Genomic DNA, 24,308 nt, shown 5'->3' with positions numbered 1-24,308 from the left:
AGATGTCCACATGGGCTCTCGAGACCACCTGAACTTTGGGGATCCATGAGAAAGATTGCGTCTCTGAGGACAATATGATATGATCGTCCCAGCAGCAGACCTAACTTTGTATATCTCAGGTCATGAGCTCAAGGCCAAATCCAGTCGTAATTCATGGAAGAGAAGTCAAAACCTATACAGTGCACTTATGATCACGAAGGTATGAAACCAGGAAGATATCACTTTCAAATTGGAAATACAGCCAGACAGTAAAAGTTGGAAAACACAACCAACCCACGACTACCAATGAATGTAGGAAAGAAAATCCAAAGGAAAAGCAGAAAGAGCCATGAACGAAGAAATTCTAAGAAATTTAGAGGATGATGCCAAAACATTTTATGGGGAAACCATATATGGATAAATGCATGTATTGCCAAAATTTAAAAACACCGTGAAATAAAGCCATCTAAAAGGATGACTGAAGGAACAAGATGAAAATAAACCGAACTCCAAAGGTAACAGAAAAATTGAAATCATACATGTGATTATCAAAATTAAGGTAATACAAGAAACCAATAGGAAAAAAATCAGGAGATCTCACACTTGAGTTTTGACAACACGAACAACCCGCAGAAGCCATTACTGGGATAAAACAGGGAGACAAGCACACAGCTTCAACTATGAAACCACATGACAACTGGTAGCAATGAAAAAAGAATAACTGAAGAGGCACATTCACACATTTATGCTAGCAAATCCAAGAACTGAGAGAAAAGGATAAATTCGCAGACACATAGAATCTTCCAAGATTAGATTAGGAAACCTACAAAATCTCAGCTCTCTAGTAGTGACAGAAGTATTTGAAGCAGTAATTCAACCCCTGCCAACACACAGAAGGCCGGGTCAAGGCATTTCCTTGTGCCACTCTTCTAGGTATTTAGTGAAGGCATTGTCATGTCCTCTCATCAAATCCAGAGTTGGAAGAGGCGGGTTCTAATTTTTAAGGATACTCTAAGTCAGAAGGATAAAGACCCAATTCAAAGAAGGACATTTTAGGAAACCCACTCATGTCATTTCAATAAGGAAAGATAATAAACAATATAATTCTTTTCTTTTCTCCCTGTAACTGCCTTTGGTTTTGAGAGGGCCACATTGTTTTCCTGTGAATTGATGTTGTTGTTCTTGCTGTTCTGTTGAGAAAGCCTGCCTATCATCCATCATCTGTTTTTCCATGAGTATTCACGTATGCTTTAGTTGCATGGACGTCCTAGTGCTTCTCCTAATATATGCCACAACTGCTGACCACCCATTAAGCAGTTCTCTTTTCGGTTACCCTCAGCTGTATTCTCAGAGTCCTGAGCACTCCTGGTGGGTCTCCTTCTCAGACTTCTTGCCCTTCAGTATTGCCTTCCTTTACTAAGTGTCAAGGTATTCCTCTGAGGCACATATTGCTGGAAGCCAGATGACATTTTCCTTTGTCTGCTTGCCTTTTCCATTTCCCATCAGCAGGTCATGGGACATTCATGTCAAGGCAAGGTCCAGGGGTTCATTCACTTCGCTGGCAGAAGAATACTCAGGTGCCGAAATGGACCCAAACTTCTTTGATCTCTGGTTGATTCAAGATTTCTATTTCTTAAAAAATTTTTAAAGTAATTAATTCATTATTTTATCAATATATAACTTATTTTTATCCCCAGTGATGCAGGTGTGTGAATCGCCAAGTTTACACAATCTACAGGACTAACCATAGCATATACTCTCTCCGCAGTCCATATCCTCACCACCCTCTCCTCTCCCCCCTCACCCAGCTACCCTCAGTCTAGTTTTTGAGATTGAGTCCTTTATTTTTTGTCTCCCTACCAATCCCATCTTCTTTCATTTGTTCTTTTCGTACTCCCCAAACTCCCCACATTGATTCTCCAATTCCTCATTTCAAGAAGATCCTATGATAGTTATCTTTTTCTGATTGGCTTATTTCGTTAAGCATAATACCCTCTAGTTCCATTCACGTCATTGCAAATGGCAATATTGCTTTTCTTTTGATGGTTGCAGAGTATTACATTGTTTTTTGTGTGTTGAGTTTTCCAAGCTCTTTATACATATTGGATACTAGCCCTTTATTGGATATGTCATTTGCAATATCTTCTCCCAGTCTGTCAGTTGTCTTTTGGTCTTGCTCACTGTCTCCTTTTGATCTTGATGAAATCACAATAGTTCATTTGTTTCCTTGCTTCTTTTGACTTTATTGATTATCTGAGAAAGATGTTGCTGCAGTTGAGGTCAAAGAGGATGCTGCCTCTGTTCTCCTCAAGGATTTTGATGAAATCCTTTCTCACATTGAGGTCTTTCATCCAAACGGAGTCTATTATTTTGTGTGGTGATTCAAGCATTCTTAACCAAGGAGCTCTTTAGCTTCCAGGTATTTGAGTTCCTTAGGAACTTTTTCATGTGATTGATCTCCAGTTTCTAAGCATTGTGATCTGAGAATATGCAGGGAATATTCCCATTCTTTTGGTATAGGTTGAGTCCTGATTTGTGAGCCAGTATGTGGTCTATTCTTGTGAATGTTCTATGTGCACTTGAGAAAATGAGTATTCTGTGGTTTTAGGGTGGAATATTCTGTATATATCTATGAGGTCTATGTGGCCCAATGTGTCATTAAATGCTTTCTTTATGGATTTTCTGCTTGGATGATGATAGGCAGGTTACGATCTCCTACAATAATGTATTCATGTCAATATGACTCTTTATCTTGACTAACAGTTTCTTATGTAATTGGCTGCTCCTATATAGGGGGCATAGATATTTACAATTGTTAGATCGTCTTGGTGGATAGTGATTGAGATCCATGTGCACTTGAGAGAATGAGTGTTCTGTTGTTTTAGGGAGGAATGTTCTGTATATATTTATGAGGTCCATCTGGTCCAATGTGTCAGTAAATGCTATTGTTTCTTTATGGATTTTCTTCTTGGATGATCTGTCTATTTATAAAAGAGGTGTGTTAAGATCTCCTACTATTAATGCATTGATATTAATATGACTTTTTATCTTGATTAACAGTTTTCTTATGTAATTGGCTGCACCCATATTGGGGGCAGAGCTATTTACAGTTGTTAGATCATCTTGGTTGATAGTCCCTTTAAGAACTATGTAATGTCCTTCTGTATCTCTGACTATAGTCGTTAGTTTAAAATCTAACTTATCGCATATGAGAATTACTATGCCAGCATTCTATAGAGTACATTGGCATAAAAGATGTTTCTCCGTCTTGTCACTTTTAGTCTGGGTGTATCTTTAGGTTCAAAGTCTCACGTAGATAACGTATGGACAGATCCTGTCATTTTATCCAACCTGCAACACTGTGCCATTTTGGGGGAGCACATTTAGGCTTTCACATTGAGAGTGATTATTGATAGATATGTTTTTATTGACATTGTGTGACGTTTGAAGTCTATCTTTCTGTAATTGTCTCTATATTTCTGTTCAATGCTATTCTTAGGATTTTTTCCTCTTTTATAGAACCCCCATTGATATTCATTCAGTGTCGGCTTGGTAGTTGCATTGTCTTTTAAGCCTTGCCGGTCTTGGAAACTCTTTATCTCTCCATCCATTTTGAATCTCAGTCTTTCTGGATAAAGTATTCCTGGCTGCATGTTCTTCTCATTTAGTGCCCTGAATATATCTTTCCAGGCCTATCTTGCTTGAGACGTCTCTGTGGAGAGGTCTGACGTGATTCTGATGGGCTTTCCTCTGTAAGTATGGAACCTCTATATACTAGTGGCTTTCAAAAGATTATACCTTCGATTATGATTCCTCATTTTGACTATCAGTTTTCTTGATGGTTTGTTTTTTTTATCTATAATCTTGGGAGGAGACCGTTAGGCCTCTAGTACATGATTGCTGGTTCAATATGTGAGATTGGGAAATTTTTCATGAAGAACTTGTTTGACTAGATCTTTGAGACTTCTTTCTTTATCCTTCCCTTCAGGGATTTCAAAAATTCTGACGTTGGAACGTTTCATGGCATCATTTATTTCCCTCATTCTTTTTCATGGTTTCTAAGCTGTTTGTTCACCATAGTATTAAAAGTCCTAGCAACAGCAGTCAGACAACAAAGAGAAATAAAAGGTATCCAAATTGGAAATAAAGAATTCAAACTCTTTCTCTTTGCAGATAACATGATTCTTTATATGGAAAACCCAAGAGACTCCACCCCAAACCACTAGATCTCATACATCAATTCATCAACTTGGCAGGATACAAAGTCAATGTGAAGAAATCAGTGCTTTTCTTGTACACTAACAATGAAAATACAGAAAAATAAATTAGAGTATCAATTCATTTAGTATCGCACTAAGAACCATAAGGTACCTGGGAATAAACCTAACCAAAGAGGTAAAGGAATTGTACTCGAGGAACTACAGAACACTCATGAAAATAATTGAATAAGACACAGAAAGATGGAAGACCATTCCATGCTCTTGCATCAAAAGAATAAACAGTGTGAAATTGTCTATACTGCCTAGAGCAATGTATTCTTTTAATGCCATTCCAATCAAAATTCCTGTGGTATTCTTCAAAGTGATGCAACAAATTTTGAATGGAATCAGAAGAGACCCTGAATTGCTAAGGAAATGATAAAAAACAAAAATAAAACTGGGGGCATCACATTACTTGATTTCAAGCTTTACTACAAAGCTGTGATCACTAAGACAGAATGATCTTGACATAAAAAATAGACACATAGACCAGTGGAATAGAATAGATAGCCCAAATATGGACCCTCAACTCTATGGGCAAATAATCTTCGACAAAACAGAAAAAAATATACAGTGGTAAAAATACAGTCACTTCAATAAATGGTGATGGAAACTGGAAAGCTATATGTAGGAGAATGAAACTCCACCATTCTCTTACACCATACACAAAGATAAACTCAAAATGGATAAAAGTCCTCAACGTGAGACAGGAATCCATCAGCATCCTAGAGGAGAATATAGGCAGTAATCTCTCTGATATGAGCCACAGCAACTTCTTTCAAGATATACATTGAGATATCAACTTACACCAGTTAGAATGGCCAAAATTAGCAAGACAGGAAACAAAATGTGTTGGAGGGTATGTGGAGAAAGAAGAACCCTCTTCCACTGTTGGTGGGAATGCAAGTTGGTGCAGCCTCTCTGGAGAACAGTGTGGAGTTTCTTCAAGAAATTAAAAATGGAACTTCCCTATGACTCTGCCATTGCACTCCTGGGTATTTACCTCAAAGATATAGATGTAGTGAAAAGAATGGCCATCTCTACACCAATGTTTATAGCAGCAATGGTGGGTTGCCAAACTGTGGAAAGAACCAAGGTGCCCTTCAACAGACAAATAGATAAGGAAGATGTGGTCCATATACACTATGGAGTATTAGGACTCCATCAGAGGGACGAATACCCAACTTTTTTATCAACATGGATTTGACTGGAAGAGATTATGCTGAGTGAAATAAGTCAAGCAGAGAGAGTCAATTATCATATGGTTTCACTTATTTGTGAAGCATAACTAAAAGCATGGAGGACATGGGTAGTTAGAGGGAAAGGGGTCAAAATCAAAAGCTTCTGCACAGACAAGGAACAAAGAGGCAACCCACGGAGTGGGAGAAGATATTTGGAATTGACAGTACAGAGAAAAGTTTGATATCCCCGATATATGAAGAACTCCTCAACCTCAACTCGCACAAAACAGACAATCATATAAAAAAAATGGGCAAATGATATGAACAGACATTTCTCCAATGGAGACATACAGAGAGCTGTCAGACACATGAAAAAATGTTCATCATCACCAGTCATCAGGGAGATTCAAATGAAAAGCACATTGAGATATTACCTTACACCAGTTGAATGACCAAAATTAGCAATATCAGAAACGTGTGTTGGAGGGGATGTGGAGAAAGGGGAACTCTCTTACACTGTTGATGGGAATGCAAATTGGTGCAGCCTCTTTGGAGAACGGTATTGAGATTTCTCAAGTAATAAAAAATGGAGCTTCCCTGTGACTCTGCAGTAAAAAGAAGGGTCATCTGTAACCCAAAGTTTATAGCAGCAATTCCGACGGTCGCCAAACTGTGGAAAAAACCAAGATACCTTCAAGGGATGAATAGATAAGGAAGAAATGGTTCATATACAGTATGCAGTATTATGCCTCCATCAGAAAGGATTAATACCCAACTTTGATAGCAACATGGACTGGACTGGAAGAAATCATTCTAGTGAAGTAACTCAAGCAGAGAGAGTCAAGTATCATATGGTTTCACTTACTTCTGGAGCACAACACATAACATGAAGGACTTGAGGAGTTAGAGAGTAGAAGGGAGTTGAGGGAAATAAGGGGACGTGAACCATGAGATACTATGGACTCTGAAAAACAATCTTTGGGGTTTGAAGTGGCAGGGGGTGTGAGGTTGGGGGAACCAGGTGGTGGATATTATAGAGGCCATGTATTACATGCAGCACTGGGTGTGGTGCAAAAATAATGAATACTGTTATGCTGAAAATTTAAAAAAAAATAGAAAAAAGAATGGGCTTTTTGAATACAGATAAGAAGAGGGATATCTAGATCCAATGCAAAATGGAAGAATCAACTGATGCCGAAGGCAAAGAAAAATTATCATGACCAGGCAATCGAAGTGGAACCTGTACATGTAACACGACCGCAAAAAGATGGAAAGCAGCAGCCAGGATACTCACTGTACACCAGAAAAACGCAGAAGGCATTAGGGAGTCTTCAACCACAGAGATAAAAGTGATAAAAATAAAATTATATAAATTAATAAAATAAAATAAAGAGTCTCTGATTAAAGAATTGGTTACAGACTGCAGGGAAATCTCAAGAACCTGGAAGAAGCAGAAGATCAAATTAGTGTCCTGGATGACAAACACTGGAAAATAAGGAAGCAAAGTCAATGAAAAAGTGAAGAATGATGGAACATGACAATGAGAGTAGGGAAATCATCAGCTCCAAGGAATGGAAAAAGGTGTTTATTGTAGGAGACCTAGGAGCGAGAGAAGAAAAAGGGCCAAATATTTCTTTGAGAAATCAGAACTGAAATTGTCCCTCATCTGCTAGCAGAAACTGAGATCCATATTAAGAGTCAGAGAGGTGTCCCATAACCATCAACAGAAGTAGAGCAACAGAAGACATAGTGCATAGTGCCATTTCCCCTGCCAAGCTAGCAATGGTGGGATACTCTTTACCCAATTATGCGTGGGGAAGTAGTGTGTACATAGCCAAGTCACTTACTACAAAACAAGTTATAGCAGGTCTAGAAGCAGGTCATATAGAGCAATCAACACCTGACCAAGCATTTTCTGAACAATAAAGAGAAGTGGTTCTTGTCTAGAACTATGAGGTATTAAAAAGACAAAAGTTTGGGCCACTGTGTGTCCATCAGTTCAGAGGCGGGCTTTACTCATCTCATGATCCAAGGGTCCTGGCCTCGATTTTGGTTTCAGAGTATGCTAAGAGACAAGTCTGATCCCCCCTCTCCAGTGCCACTACCTGACGATAATCTCTCTGTTTCTCTGTCAAATACGTGCATGTGCATCATTTGATAAAAAACAAATACAAAAACAAAAACATTTTACAAGGATTGATTGAGGCCAGAGGATGGTTTATTTAATTTAGAGCTAGGTCCCCATGGAATGCAGCCAGATATAGAGTACTTCCCACCATGCTAAAATGCTAGAACTTAGGTCTGAGCTCCCTTGTTCATTCTCCTATTATTTGTCTTCCTGGATCTCCCCTCCAACCTGTAGCATATGGTGGGACTGTAGCATACAGTGGGACTGTCTGTCCCAATGTAATGACCTTTTGTTGTCACTTTGTTCATCCTCTAGGGGCTCCATGAGGACATGCCCATCTTTCTTAAGAGTTACTGTTTGCTTATCATCTGAAGCCATTTGGAGATAGTACTGAGAGGTTTAATGCAATCTTCTGCTGCCATTTCTCCATTCAGTTTCTCAGAGGTAGCTGCAAAACCTGGTGGGAATGCTCAAGATTCTTAACAATTGAATCCTCTTCAATACATCCTTTTGGAGATACACGTTTTCATCTTGAAATGGGAATTATTGTCTTTCTGATGGCTTCACTTGTGCTATAGGTCTCTTCCAAGCTATGTGTATCTTTAGTGGAAAGAAATCTCCTATGGGCAACAGAAGGACAAGCCTGTTTAGTTTTTGCTGTTTTCTTGTGGACCGTTTTTGCCTTTTTTTTTTTAACTTTTAAATATTCCTCTTTCCAAAAATCTGTTTATAGGAAAATGAGAATTTAGTCCTGAATACTTTAAATAATTATTGATAGGTAAATAGTTAATGTTCTCATTTTCGTTTTTCTCCAACTTGGATTCACTGTTCTTTTCCCCTTTATGGTATTTTTTTGGAGTTTGATTCCTTTAGAGCAATTCCTCACCTCCACCCCATATTTTGTGTGTCCTATTGGTGTGTGTGTGTGTGTGTGTGTGTGTGTGTGTGTGTGTGTGTGTGTGTATGTTGTCTGTTTGTGTTTCACATAACACTAAGAAAATTTCAGGAGATAAGAAGTCGGTCTTTTAAGGATAGCAATTCAATTTGATATGCCTTGAAAGCTCACATTCGATCACTATCAGCCACAATTCCTGCAAAGAATTTCCCAGGTAGTCTTCTTCTATAAACACATATTCTCACTAATCTGCCTTCAAACAAACACCAAATTGTGGGTGCCTGGTTAGAGTCATGTTTTTTGTCCCCTTTTCACTTGATTTTTACCATGTTCCTTGACTACCATTAGAGAATAAAATTGTATATTTTTTGTCTTTCTGAGACTGATAGATGTAGTCCAATGCTCTCCACAACACTGCCGCATGGGCAAGTGGCAAGAATTCATTCTTGCTTATAGCTGGGTAAGAGTCTGCGGTGCTTTTGGAAGACAGTGAGATGGTAATAGTATCTGAGATCTCCAGGCTTGTCTTCATCCAGGAACACAACAGGAGTATTACAACATTAAGTGCAATATGGCAGAAATGAACCTGAAGCATACAAAGCAAACTCCACAGGAAAAGAGAAAAGAATTCAAAGAAACTTTGCCAGAAGCCTGGGAACATGGTTTTGGGAGATATGGCGAGTGCTTCAGAGGGCAGTGAGACAATGCAAAGGGCAAAGGCACAGGAGCGAGGAATACACTGGTAACTCACATAATCATGTTTCCTGAAGCCAGTGGCTGCGACCAGCAGAGGGTCTGAATGTCACGAGTTCTTGCCAACAAAGTGTCTTGGGTCCAGAGTTTTCGGATCAGCACTCTTGGAAGACATAGACTCAAGAGAACACTGTGCTGCTCCTGGAGATGACACCAACAAGCAAACAGATTCAGACAGCATGGAAACCATAATCAGAGACAATCCCAGGAGACACAGTAAGAATATGGTTGGTTCTGCTAATGCATCTGTGAGAGCCAGTGGTCATGGAGATGACTCGATGGGGACAGAAGAAATTTTGGGCTCTTGCCCCAGTAACATAAAGACTGAGCTACTGGCCAAAGACAGGTCAGTGAGGTCATTAGCGGCCTAATCTGCAAACACAAAATCCCAACCATGGAACACTTAGGGAACTCCCTTCTGCAGTCCCAGTTGCTTAGACCCAGGAGAACAGACTCTACCGTGGGGGACTAGAAAAAAGCGCTACCTATATGCTCTCCCCTGACCACAGCATTCAACAGGCGTTTATTCCATTGAGTTGCCTGAACATTTCCATTCACAAAAACACCAGTGCACACCAAGCTAAACCTCATCATATTCAGCCCAGACCCCAAACACTCCAAATGGTAGGCAAGGAGAGCCTCTGCAGATGACTGGCTCCAAGGACCAGGGACAGCCACAACACACAGCATGGGGCATGCATGCCACACATATGGGAGACTCCCTCAGGGGCAGCTCCTGGGTATGCCAAGATCTCATTATCCTAAAAAAATTACACCCAGGAGAGAAAACAAAATAGGCTTTTCAACTAATGAAAAGAAGAAAGAGACCTAGATCCAATGCAAAGATAGAAGAATCATTTGATGTCGAGGAAAAAGAACAAGAAATGATCATGTGCAGGCAATTGAAGTTAAACTTCGACATGTAACACGCCCATTGGAAGATTGAAATCAGCAGCCAGGAGACTCATTTTATCAGAAAAACACAGAAGACATCAAGGAGTCTCAAACCACAGAGCTAAACGTGATTAAAAATTTAAAGAGTCACTGGTGAAATGATTTGTAGCTGATTGGGTGCATAGTCCAGGAAGCTGGCAGAAGCAGAGCATCCAAATAGTGACCTGGAAGAAAAAACGGGAAAATATGGAAGCAAATTTGAAGAGACAAGAAAGGATGGTGGAACATGACAATTAGCTTAAGGAGGTCATCTTACTCCAAGAAAGAGGTGCCTATTGAAGGAGAATAGGAGTGACAGATAAAAAGAGGGCTCAACTTGTCTTTGAGAAATCTGTGCTGTAAATGCCCCTCATCTGGTAGCAGAAACAGAGATCCAAATTCAGATGCACAGAGGATTCCCATTACCATCCACAGAAGAAGAGCACCACAAGACTTAGTGTTATTGCCCCTGCAAAAGATAGCAATGGAGGAATTCTCTTTACCCAAATATGCGTGGGAGAATAGTTTGTCCATAGCAAAGGCACTGACTAGAAGAGGACAAGCTAGATCATCTCTTGAAGCAGGTCAGATAGCTCAAGCAACACCTGGCCAAGCCAAAATCTGAATCGCCTGAATTTCTGAACAATGACAAAGCAGTGGTACTTGTGTAGAACTAGGAGGTATAAAGAAGCAAAATTGGGTGCCGGGGTGTTTCCATCAGTTCAGAGGCAGGCTTAAGCTCAAGTCATGATCAAGGGCCATGGCATCGACTCTGGTCTCAGGTTCCCATATCAGGGGCAAGTCAGCTTTCACTCTCTAGCTCCACCCTCTCATTGTGATCTCTCTGTCTCTCTGTCAAATACGTGCATGTGCATCATTTGACAAAAAAAAAAAAAAAAAAAAAAACAAAAAAAAAACAAAAAACAAAAAAACAAAAAAAAACAAAAAGAAAACAAAATCCAGTGTTCAAGGATTGACTTGGGCCAGAGGACGTTTTATTTAATTTGGACCCATTTCCTATGGAATGCAGCCAGGTACAGAGCAACTCCTCCCATACTAAAATGCCAGACTTTTGCTCGGAGCTTCCTTGTTCATTCTCCTGCTCTTTGTCTTCCTGGATCTCCTCACCAACCTGTAGCATCCATTGTATGTCCCCCAGTAGCTGCCCCTTGTTGACACATTATTCATCCTCTCCTGGCTCCATGAGAACATGCCCATTATAGGCAAGAAGCTCTATTTCCTTAACGCATGAAACCACTTGGGGGTTGGTCATGAGAGTTTTAGGGCAGGCTTGTGTTGCCACATCTCCATTCAGTTCCCCAGAGTGTAGCTGCACCAGTCTGTGGGAATGCACAAGGTTCTTCAACATTCAATTCCTCTCAAATGCGGCCTTTTGGATATAAAGGTAGTCATAATGATATGGGCATGAACGTCTTTCAAATAGCTTCACTTGGGCTATGGGTCTCTCCCAACATGCCTCGTGCTTGCTCCTGTGGACATAAAGTACATGAGTCCTTCCTGGACCTAAGGGTCTAGGGTATAGAGTATGCCTTTGGTGCTTGGTCAGTTTTGAAGATTGGGAGGCTGTTTTGGCAAAATTACCATATAAACTGTAGGTACTCGTGTCTTCACTGTTGAAGACTCCAGACATGTCTTTGGCATGGTTGTGGGTGTTTCCTTTAAGGTTTCCATGGGTGGCCCTTTTCCTGGTCAGAAGCGCCCTGATTGGGTGGGAGAACCATACCCATATACAGGGCGTGGAATTACTTCACTAAGGCTTTGTTTGAGACCTGATTGCTTCTTGACCTTTGGCGGCTAATGTAGAATGGCGGATTCTTGTCTTTTCCGGTGTCCATAGGGCTGGTGCTGACAATCACCCCCCAAAGACTACCAATTTGGAAATGGAGAAGGTGACAAAAACTCCCTTCACAAACAGCCTTGGTGAGAGACCCAGGTGCCTTCAGCGGTTTGAGAGGCTTGGGATCCCCTTGGCCCTCCCATGACTAATCCAGCCAAGTATACTGCTCAGGCGTGGATTGATGATAAGTGCTTGCTATGACCTTTGTGACATTACAGAAAGTGGCTTCACTGGAGCGCAGTCCCTCTCTGATAACCGTTGAGTCCTATGGCTTTAGGTAGGAAGTCCTGGGAAAGAGAAAGAGAGCCCTCTGAGCCTGATCAAGAACTCAGGTAGTCTTGGGTTTTAATGTCCCACTTCCCCTTTCTACACAAAGAGAAAAGGAAATAACATTTAGTATACTATTCTTTAGGGCCAGAATTTCTCAAGATTGGTTAGATTTAATTATTTCCACTGCAATTTCTTGAGATCTCAATAAACAGTGAGGCATTTTGTGTATCAACGCTCTCCATGGGTTTTGTCATCCTGTGGGTGAGAGTCCTTTCACAGCATCTTTTCCCTATGGGTCCGTGATAACTAAGGGATGGAAAGTCCATTTCCAAAGAAAAGTGTTAGGGCATAGATGTATTTTTCTTTCTGTTTCCTCATCTCCTAGTGTTCTCAAACACTAGTCATAAGGGATTAGGGCTATATCTACATGTCTTTAACTTAAACACATTTGCAAAGGCTTCATGAAGAGTGGTATTCTGCATCAGAGCTAACTCTTATTTTAGAGCCCTGGAGAGCACTTTTTATGATCTTTAGTTAGCTCTACTTGCTGTGGTAAGGGAATAGCCATGTTGACAAAGTCCCTTTAATCATCGGAAAAGGAACGGCCTATATTGATGGCCTGCAATCCCCACTCCAGCAGAGCTGTGGATTTAAACACAATGTCCTTGCAAAGATTCTTGGATAAAGAAAGTGTGGTCCATATTGTCAACAGATTATTTTTCAGCCATCAGGGAGGATGAAACCCTGGTACTTGCCTTTACATGAATGACACAGAACTGGGTCATGTGAAATGAAAAAGGGAAGCAAAAAAAAAAAAAAAAAAAGGAAAATATCATATCATATGGCTTCCCTCGTATGTCCCCAGGAGGAATACCATGGCCCTTAGTAAAGAAAGGAAAACTGATGGGGAAGAAGTCAGAGAAGTAGACAAACCAGGGGTGACTCAGGTTCTGAGAACCGAGCTATGGATTACAGAAAAGATAGTCATTTAGGGAATGAGGGAACTGGTTAATGGTTGTTGAGGAGTATGGCATATATTAAAAGGAGCACTAGGTCATATATGGAACTGAAATATCCGTTAATACTCAGTCAAAAACGAATGACAGTAGATAGGCTGGTTTCAACAGAACAAAAAAATATTAAAAGAAAAACAATCTGGCCTTTGCAAAACCAGATCATTAGAGAAGAGAAAAGGAAAGAATTATAATTTTATTATATTTACTTATTTAAATGGCATATAATTTATTTTCTATAGTGTCTTTAAATGAAATGGGTCCTTATACTTGTAAACTAGAGTCTCCCTGCCTCCATTTCTGGAATCAATAGAAGAAACAACCTTCCCTTCATTAAATGTCTAGAAGAGTTGCTCAGGAAAATGATTTGGACCTGGCCTTCTGTTTGGGGCAGAGGTTTGATTACTGCTTCAAATGCTTTAGTTACTACTAGAGAGCTCAGATTTTGTAGATTTACTGACCTAAACTTGGGAGTTGATATGTGTCTTGGAATAAATTCTTTTCTCTCAGTTCTTGGATTTGCTGGCATAATTGTGTAGAGGGCTATTTCAGGGTTTTTTTTTTTTTTTTCTATCTGCTGTCATGTGGATTTATACTTTCAGCTGTGTGCTTATCTCCCTGTTTTATTCAGGTAATGGCTTCCCTAGTTTATTAAAGTTTTCAAAAGTGACGTTTGAGTTCTTTTGATTTTTTCCTTTTGGTTTGTTTGTGTTTCCTTTATTTCTATAATCAAATGTAGTATTTCATTTTTTCTGTTTGGTTCTTCTTCTTATTATTATTCCGTATGGCATCCAGTTAGGTCGCTATTTTCCCGAGTTTTTAATTTTTGGAAATACACGCATTTAACCTATATTGTTTCCCCATAAAATGTTTTCACATCATCCCGAAAACTTTTTATGGGGAAACAATATAGGTTAAGTTTCTTAGCTTTTCTTATTTCATGGCACTGTCTGATCTTCCTTTGGATGTTCTTTCTTTGATTTATTGCTAGTTTAGTAGTGTGTTGTGTTTTCCACCTACTAGTGTCTGGGTTTGTTTCACATTCATAAGTGATTTTTTTCCGTTTTCATACCGTCATGGTCATAAGTATACAAGATACTTATTCTTCCATTCTTTCACTTAATATACTTCCATTAATTATTACTTGATTTGGACTCCAGCACACTATCTGTGATACACAAAGTTAGATCTGCTCTTTGGAAGAACATCTCTTATGGTCCTCAGAGACAAAATTTTATGCATGTGGTCAGGTGGTCTAGAGACTCCATGATGATGTCTGTTACTCCTTACCATCTTTGCGTCTGGATGATCTGTACTGTGTTGAAATAGGATATCGTAGTTCCCAACAATATTGGATTGAGGACCCCGTATCCCTTCCTTTCTTTTAATATGGTTTTAACATTTAGATACATCCATGTTGGTGGTGTATATATTGGCAATTCTTTCAAGTTTCTGATGTCTTGATGCTCCATCAAGACAAAACACCTTCCGGTAATCTTTTGTCTCTCAAAGTCATAAAATCTCTCTATCTGCCATAGGCACAATCTCTTTGGCTTCCTTCTCTTTGTCATTTTCATAACCTATATCTTCCCAATTCCTTCATTTTCAAGATATGTGTATCTTCATTTTATTTGGAAATCTTCTATGGGTAACTGAAGGTCGAGCTCGTTTACTTTTTGTTGTTTTCTTGTGGACAGTTTGGCCTTTTTTTTTTTTTATCCTTTATTTCTTCTTTTTTTTTTTTAAATTTTTATCCAGTTCAACAATCTGTTTGTAGTGATGGGAGAATTTAGTCCTGAATAGTTGAACTAATTATTGATAGGTAAGGAATAGACATTCTCATTTTGGTTGATTTCTGACTTGGATTCTCTGTGCCTTTCCCCTGTATATCATTTTATTTGGTGTTTGCTCCCTTTATTGTGATTCGTCTCTTTGTCCCCATCATTTGTGCATCTTATCTGTGTGTGAGTGTGTGTGTGTATTTGTCTGTGTGTGTTTCATATAACATTTATAATTAAATTTCAAGAGGTAGTAAGTTGGTCTTCTTTCGATAACAATCCAATTTGACATGCTTTGAAAATTCAGAATCCATCACTTTCAGCCACATATCCTACAAAGTATGTACCAGGTAGTCCTCTCTTATAAACACATATTCTAAGAAACCTACCTTCAAACAAACGCCATATTTTGTGTGCCTGTTTAGAGTTGTCTTGTTTGTACATTTTTCCTATGCTTTTTCACACATTTCTTGACTAATATGAGAGAGTAAAATCGTATGTTATTTGTCATTCTGAGACTGATAGGTGTGACATAGCCCAATGCTCTCCATAACACTGCTACATGGGGCAAGTGGCAAGAATTCATTCTTTCTAACTACTCAGTAAGAATCCGAGGTACCTTTGGAGGACAGTGAGATGGTAGTAGTGTCTGAGAACTCAACGCTCTCTTCAGTCATGAACACAAGTGGAGGATTACCACATCATCTACAACTTGGTGGAAACTGAACTGAAGCCTACAAACTAAACTCTATGGCAAAAGAGAAAATAAGTTGCAGAAACTAGGGGAGACGATTGGAGACATGGCTTAAGAAGACATGGGCAGTTGGTGCTTCAGAGGGCAGTGAGCCAATGCAAAGGACAAAGGCACAGGAGAGTGGAGCATACTGGGAACTCACAAGGAGCATATTTACGAATGTCATTGGTTGTGACCAGCAGAGGGTCTGCATTGCATGCATCTTGCCAACAAAGGTTCTTGAATCCTCGAGATTTCATATCAGCAGGCTTGGCAGACATCGACTCAAGAGAACACTGGGTTTCTCCTGGAGAGGACACCAACAAGGAACCATATGCAGACAGACTGGAAACCATAATCAAAGACAATACCAGGAGAAACAGTGGGAAAATGGACGGTGAGGATATTAGCTGCCTAACCTGTAAACACGAAATCTGAAGCACCGGAACACTTTGGGATGCTTTCCTCAGTCCAAGTGCTTAGTCCCAGGAAAGCAGACTCTACTGTAGTGGACTGGAAGAAAGCCCTGCCCTCAACCTCTTTTATGGACATTACACTCTGTAAGCCTTTATTCTGTTGAGTTGGATAAATGTCTCCTTTTACGGGCACACCAGAGCCCAGCAAGCTAAACCTCAGCATATTCAGCCCAGACCCCAAACACATCAAATGGCAGGAAACTAGAGCCCCTGCAGATAACTGGCCTCTAATACAGGGGGAAAGCAACAACACAACATCAAAGGGCATGCATGCCACACACACCTTAGACTCTCTCAATGGCCAGCCCTTGGGCACTCCACCACCTCTTCTTCCTAAATAAATTACTCTCAGGCTAGAAAACAGAATTTGATTTTGAGTACAGAGAAGAAGACAAAGATTTAGATTCTATTCAAAGATGGAAGTATCAATTGATGCTAAGGAAAAGGAACAAAAAAATGATCATGGCCATGCAATACGAGTGAAACCTCTACAAGTGTCACGCCCAATGGAGGATCGAACTCTATAGCCAGGATACTCCCTGTACATAAAAAAAAAAAAAAAGACAGAAGACATCAGGAAGTCTTTAACCACAGAGATAAAACTGATTAAAAAAAGATAAAATAAAGAGTTCATGATGAAAAGATGGGTAGCGGATTGGATGTAAAGTCAAAAAAGCTGACAGAATCTGAGGATAAAATTATTGACTTGAAAGAATAATACTGGAAAATAAGAAAGCAAATCCAAAGAGAGAAGGAAGAATGATTGAACATGACAATGAGCTTAGGGGAATCATCTATTCCAAGGAATGGACAGATGTGCCTATTTTATGAGAACTAGGAGCAAGAGAAATGAAGACGGCTGAACATTTTTTTTTTTGATAAATCACTCAGAAAATGTCCCTCTTCTGGGATGAGAAGCAGTGATCCAGATTCAGGGGCAAAGAGGACTCCCATCCACTGAAGCAGAGCAACACAAGACATAGTATCATTCCCCAAAAAAATCTACAATGGAGGAATTTTATGTACCCAAATATGCGTGGGAGAGTAGTTTGTCCATAGTCAATCACTGACTTCAAGGGAAAAAGCTACACCAGCTTCAAAGCAGGTCAGAAAACTCAAGCAACACCAGCCCAAGCCAAAATCTGCATCCCCTGAATTGCTGAAAAAGACAGAGCTGTGGTTCTTGCCTAGAACTAGGAGGTATTCAGAAGAGAAAGACTGGGTCCAGAGTGTGTCCATCATTTCAGAGATGGCCTTCTCTCATCTCATGATCCCAGGGCCATGGCATTGACTCTGGTCTCAGGTTCCCTTCTCAGGGGCAAGTCAGGTTCTCTCTCTCAAGCTCCACCACCTAATTCTGATCTCTCTGTTTCTCTGTCAAATACGTGCACGTGCATCATTAGGAAAAACAAAAACAGAACCAGGGTACAAGGATTCAATGGGGCCAGAGGAGGTTTTATTTAATTTGGACCTAGGTCCCTATGGAATGTAGCCTGGTACAGAGGACCATCATAAAATGCCAGACTTTGGCTTTGAGCTTTTTTGTTCTTATTGTTTGTGTGTGTGTGTGTGTGTGTGTGTGTGTGTGTGTGTGTGTGTGTGTTTTGTTTTGTTTTTGTCTTCCTGTATCTTCTCACAAACCTGTAGCATTGTAGTCTGACCTGGTGTAATGGCCCCTTGTTTATACATTGTTCCTCTTCTCCTTGATCCATTAGGTTATCCCTATATTCTGCAAGAGGCACTGTTTGCTAATCACTTTATACCATTTGTTGGATGGTAATTGGAGGGTTAAGGCAGGCTTGACCTGCCACATCTCCATGCAGCTCCCCAGAGTGTAACTGAACCACCCTGTGGGAATGCTCAAGATTCTTAGACATTAGAAATTCGACATCTATTCAATGTGTCCTTTTGGAGATACAAGTTGTCATCCTGAAACAGGCATTAAAGTCTTTCAGATGGCTCTAATAGGGCTATGGCTCTCTTCCAACATCCTCCATGTTTGCTCCTGTAACACCAAGTGCATGAGTCCTTCTTGGACCTAAGGTCCGAGTGTGTAGAGTCTGTCTTTGGTGCTTGGTCAGTTTTGAAGTTTGGGAGGTAGTTTTAGCATGATTTCTTGAAACGCTAGAAGTACTCAAGTCCTCACTGTTGAAGACTTCAGACCTGTCGTTGGCATGGTTGCAGACATTCCATTTAAACTTTCCTTGGGTGGCCCATTTCCTGGACAGAAGTGCCCTGATTGGGTTGGAGGAACATACCCATGTGCAGGGTGCAGAGTTCTAACCCTTAGGCTTTGATTGCAGCCTGATTGTTTCTTGGTCTTTCATGGGTAAGATGGAATGCTGAATCCTTGCATTTCTTCAGAGTCCAGAGGGCCGGTGCTGATAGTCATGACCAAACTACAAATTCGGCCATGCAACAACTCGCTTTGCAAACTGCCTTGGTGAGACACCCAGGCGGCTCCAGTGGTTTGTGAGTGCTTGGGATAATTTTGGACCACACATGACTACTAAAGGAAAGTGTAGTTATCAGGAGTGTTTTCTATGTCTTCAAAGCTTTGTGACATCACAGAAGCTGGCTTCACTGAAGCAGCAGTCCCTGTTTCATGACCTTTGAGTCCTATGGCTTTAGGTAGGAAGCCCGGGAAGAACTAAAAAACAGTCCTCTGAGCCTTATCAAAAACTCAGGTTGCCTTTGTGTTAATGTCCCACTTTCCCTTTCTAGACAAAGAGTAAAGATAATGATCTTCGGTATACCATCCTTAAGGCCAATATTTCTCCAGAAATGGCCAGGTGTCACAATTTCCACTTCAATTTCTAGAGATCTCAAGAAACAGTGAAGCATCTTGGCTATCAATAGCCTTTCGTGGGGTTTGTGATCCTGTGCGTGAAGGGTCCTTTGTCTGTGTCTTTCCCCTATGAGTCAGTGAAGACTAAGAGACGGAAAATCTGTTTTCAAGAAAATATGTTAGGGCATGGATGTATTGTGATGCCTGTCCTAATCTCCTAGTGTTCTGAAACACTAGTCATAAGGGAATAGGCTTCTGTCTACTCGGCTTTAATTTAAACACTTTTACAAAGGCTTCAAGTAGAGTGACATTCTGCATGAGAACTAACGCTTAAGGAAGAGCCTTGGACAGCACACCTTGTCATCATTAGTTAACTCTATCTGCTGTGGCATTGGCTATACCCATGTTGACCAAATATCTTAATCTGAGAAAGTGGAATGGTCTATATCAATGGCATGCAATGCCCACTCTAGCAGAACTGTGGAATGAGCCACAATGCTCTTGCATGACTATTGGATAAAGAAGGTGTGGGCCATGTTGACAACACAGTATTCTTTTGCCCTCAGGGACAATGAAACCCTGGTACTTGCATTGACATGAATGCCACATGACTGGGTGATGCAAAATGAAAAAAGCAAGCAGACAAATGGAAATATCATATGACTTCTCTTGCATGAGCCCTAGGAGGAATGCCATAGCCCTTAGAAAGGAAGGGAAACCAGAAGGGGAATAAGTCAGAGAAGGAGACAAACCAGCAGTGACTCAGGACTCTGAGAACCAAGCTGAGGGTTGCAGAAAAGAATGACATGTAAGGAATGAGGGAACTGGTGTTGAGGAGTTGTGGCATATATTAGCATGATCACTAGGTTGTATATGGAATGAAAGCATTCATGATATTCTGTGAAAAACGGATGATGGATGATAGGCTTGCTTCCTCAAATAACAAATAAATTGAAAGAAAAACAATCTGTACCTTTCAAAACCAGATGAAGACAGACAGAGAAAAGGAAAAAAGTGTATTTTAATTATCTTTACATATCTTTACGTATTTGAATTCAATTCAATCTGCTATCAATCTTTTCATCCAGGACTCTTTTTTATTTTATTTTATTTTATTTTATTTTATTTTATTTTATTTTATTTTATTTTATTTTATTTTATTTTATTTTATTTTATTATTTTTATCACTTTATATTTGTGTGGTTCAAGACTCCCTGATGACTTCTGCTTTTTCTGATGTATAGTGAGTATTCTGGCTGCTGTTATCAATCCTCCATCATGCACATTACATGCAAATGTTTCCCTTGACTGCCTGGACATGGTCATTTCTTGTTCTTTTACCTCGTCATCAATTGATTTTTCCATCTTTGCATTAGATACAGGTCTCTGTCTTCTTCTCAGAATTTGAAAAGCCCATTCTCTTTTATAGCCTGAGCGTAATATCTTTAAAAGAAGAGATCATGGAGTGCCCAAGGGCTGGCCCTTTTGGGAGTCTCAGGTGGGTGTTTCATGCATACCCTCTGATGTTGTGTTGTTGCTGTCCCCTGTCCTTGAAGCCAGTCATACGCAGAGACTCTTCTGCCTGATGTTCAGAGTGTTTGAAGTCTAGGCTGAATAGGGTGAGGATTAGCTTGGTGGGCTCTGGTGTGCCTGTGAAAGGAAACATTCAGCCAACACAACAGAATGAAGCCTGCAGAATGTTGTGGTCATGAGAGAGCATGTGGGCAGGGCTTTCTTCTAGTCTTCTATGGGAGAGTCTGTTCCCCTTGGACTAAGCAACTTGGACTGAGGAAGGCTGTCCCCCCAGTGTTCCACAGTTGGAAATTCTTGCTTGAAGGTTAGGCAGGAAATGTCCTCACCGTCCTGTCTTTGGCCATTAACTCAGTCTTTATACTCTTGGTGCAAGAATCCAAAATTTATTATGCCCCCATCAGGTCATCTCTACAAACCCTGCCTCTCATGGATGCACCGTCAGAACCCACCATTTTCCCACTATGTTTTCTGGCATTGTCTCTGATCATCGTTTCTTGGCTGTCTGCACCTGGTAGTTTGGTGGTGTCCTGTCCAATAGAAACACAATGTGCTATTGAGTCGATGTCTGCCAAGCAGGCTGATCTGAAATCTCTGGGCAATAAGATTCTTTGTTGGCAAGAACTTGTGCCATTCAGACCCTCGGCTGGTCAAAGGCAATGGCTTTGGGATATATGCATCATGTGGGTTCCCAATGTGTACTCCTCTCTCCTGTGGCTTTACCTTTTCCATTGGCTCACTGCACTCTGATGTACCAACGACAACATATCCCCTAAGCCATGTCTCAAATCTTCTCACATATACTCTGTGATTACTTTTCCTTTTACTGTGGAGTTTGGTATGCTTCAGGTCATTTTCCACCATATTTCATTATATGTGGTAATCTGCAGTTTGTGTTCATGGCTGAAGACAAGCCTGGAGTTCTCAGAAAATACTACCAAATCTGTCCTCCATAGGCACCACAGATTCTTACAGTTATAATCAAGAACGAATTCTTGCCACTAGCTTCATGTGGTAGAGTTTTGTTGAGCATTGGGCTACATCACATCTCTCAGTCTCAGAAATACAAATAACAATTTTACCATCTCATCGTAGTCAAGGAACATTTGAAAAATCAGGGGGAAAAGTACAAACAATATGACTCTAACCAGGCACACAAAGTTGTGTGTTTGCCTGAAGGCCGGTTAGTGAGAATATGTGTTTATTAAAGAGGCATAAGTGGGACATAACTTGTACGAAATTTGGCTGAAAGTGATGGAATATGAGTTTTCAAGGCATATCAAATTGAATTGTTATGCATTATTGACCGAGTTATTAACTCTTGAAATTTAATTTTAAGTGTTATATGAAACAAACACAGACAAAACACACACACCCCACAGATAAGACACACAAAAGATGGGGAGCAAGTGAGGAATCACAATAAAGGAAGCAAATCCCAAAGAAAATATCATAAAGGTGAAAGGCACAGAGAATACAAGTCAGAAATGAACCAAACTTAGAAAGTTAACTCCTTACCTATCAATAATTAGATCAAGTATTCAGTACTAAATTTTCCTATCCCTATAAAAAGATTGTTGTAAGGATGAAAATTTTTAAAATATGCAAAAAAGGTCAACATGAAAACAACATAAACCAACCTTGACCTTATGTTGGCCATAGGAGATTTCCTTTGGCTATAAAGATGCAAATAGCTTGAAAGGGAAGAACTGGGGAGACATAGGATATGCAATTATCAAGGAGAAGACAGCCATAGCGAATGTGCCTATGGCAGATAGAGAGATTTTATGCCTTCCAGAGACAAAAATTATCAGAAGCTGTTTAGTCTTGACGGAGCATCCAAATATAAGACACTTGGAAGAATTTCCATCATATATTCCACCAACCTGGGCGTATCTAGATGTTGGAGGCATATTAACAGAAAGGAAGGGAGATGGGGACCAAAATCCAATATTCTTGGGGACTACAATATCCACTTTAAGCACAGGACAGATCATAGGGACTGAAAGGTGGGAAGGAATAACTGACATCATCACGGGATCTCTAGATCACCTGAGCTTTGGGGAAACATGCATAAGATGTATCTCTGAGGACCATAGGAGAAGTTGTTCCATAGGGCAGACCCAGCATTGTCTATTACATATCGTATGCTGTATTCCAAATTGCAATTAATTGCAATTAATAGAAGAGAATTCAAACCCTATCTTGCTCCATGCAATCCGTGCCTTCTCTAATACCCACAACCTGGTTCCCTCATCCTCGCACCCTACGACCCTTCAGAACCCTCAGATTGTTTTAGAGTCTATAGTTTCTCATTGTTCACCTCCCCTTCCAATTTCCCTCAAATCCCTTCTCCTCTCTATCTCCCCTTGTCCTCCATGTTATTCGTGATGCTCCACAAATAAGTGAAACCATAAGATAATTGATTCTCTCTGCTTGACTTGTTTCATTCAGCATAATCTCTTCCAGTCCCCTCCATGTTACTACAAAACTTGGGTATTTATCCTTTCTGAGGAAAGCATAATACTCCTTAGTGTAAATGGACCACATCTTTCTTATTCATTCTTCCATTGAAGGGCACTTTTGGTCTCTCTACATTTTGGCGACCATGGTCATTGCTGCTATAAACACTGGGGTACAAATGGCCCTTCTTTTCACTACATCTGTATCTTTGGTAAAGACCCAGTAGTGCAATGGCAGAGTCATAGGGAATTTCTATTTTCTACTTCTTGAGGAATCTCTACACCATTCTCCAAAGTAGCTGCAATAATGTGTATTCCCACCAACAGTGTAAGAGGCCTCCCCATTCTCCCCATCCTCTCCAACACATGCTGTTCCCATCTTGTTTTATGGCCATTCGAACTGGTGATCTCAATTGGTTTTTATTTGAATCTCCCTGATGGCTAGTGATGCTGAACATTTTTTCACGTGTCTAATAGCCATTTTTATGTCTTCATTGGTTAAATGTCTGTTCATATCTTCTGCCTATTTTTTTATATGATTGTCTGTTCTTTGTGTGTTGAGTTTGAGGAGTTCATTATAGATCCTGGATATCAACCATTTTTCTGTACTGTCATTTGGAAATATTTTCTCCCATTCCACGTTTTGCCTCATTTTTTTGGTTGTTGTTGACTCTTTCCTTTGCTGTGTATAAGCTTTTGATCTTGATGAAGTTCCAAAAGTTCATTTTCACTTTGTTTCCTTTGCCTTTGCAGCCATATATAGAATGAAGTTGCTGTGGCTGATATCGAGGAGGTTACTGCCTATGTTCTCCTCTAGGAATCTGATGGATTCCTGTCTCACATTTCAGTCTTTCATCCATTCTGAGTTACCTTTGTATAGGGTGTAAGAGAATGATTGAATTTTATTTTTCTATATATAGCTGTCTAGTTTTCCCAACACCATTTATTGAAGAGACTGTATTTTTTCCACTATACAGTGGAAGATTATTTGCCCATAGATTTCAAGGTCCATATCTGGGTTCTCTACTCTGTTCTAAAGGTCAATGTGTCCGTTTTTAAGCCGGTATCAATGTGTCTTGGTGATCACGTCTTTGTTGTAAAACCGGGAATCAGTTAACGTGAGGTCCCAAGGTTTATTTTTGTTTTTCAACATTTCCTCAGCAATTTGTGGTCTCTTCTTATTCCATACAAATTTTAGGACTATTTGCTCCAACTCTTTGAAGACTACCGATGGAATTTTGATCGGAATGGCATTAAAAAAATAGATTGCTC

This window comes from Mustela nivalis (genome assembly GCF_964662115.1).
Source record: "Mustela nivalis genome assembly, chromosome: Y".
Lineage (NCBI taxonomy): Eukaryota > Metazoa > Chordata > Mammalia > Carnivora > Mustelidae > Mustela > Mustela nivalis.
This window is presented reverse-complemented; position numbering follows the sequence as displayed.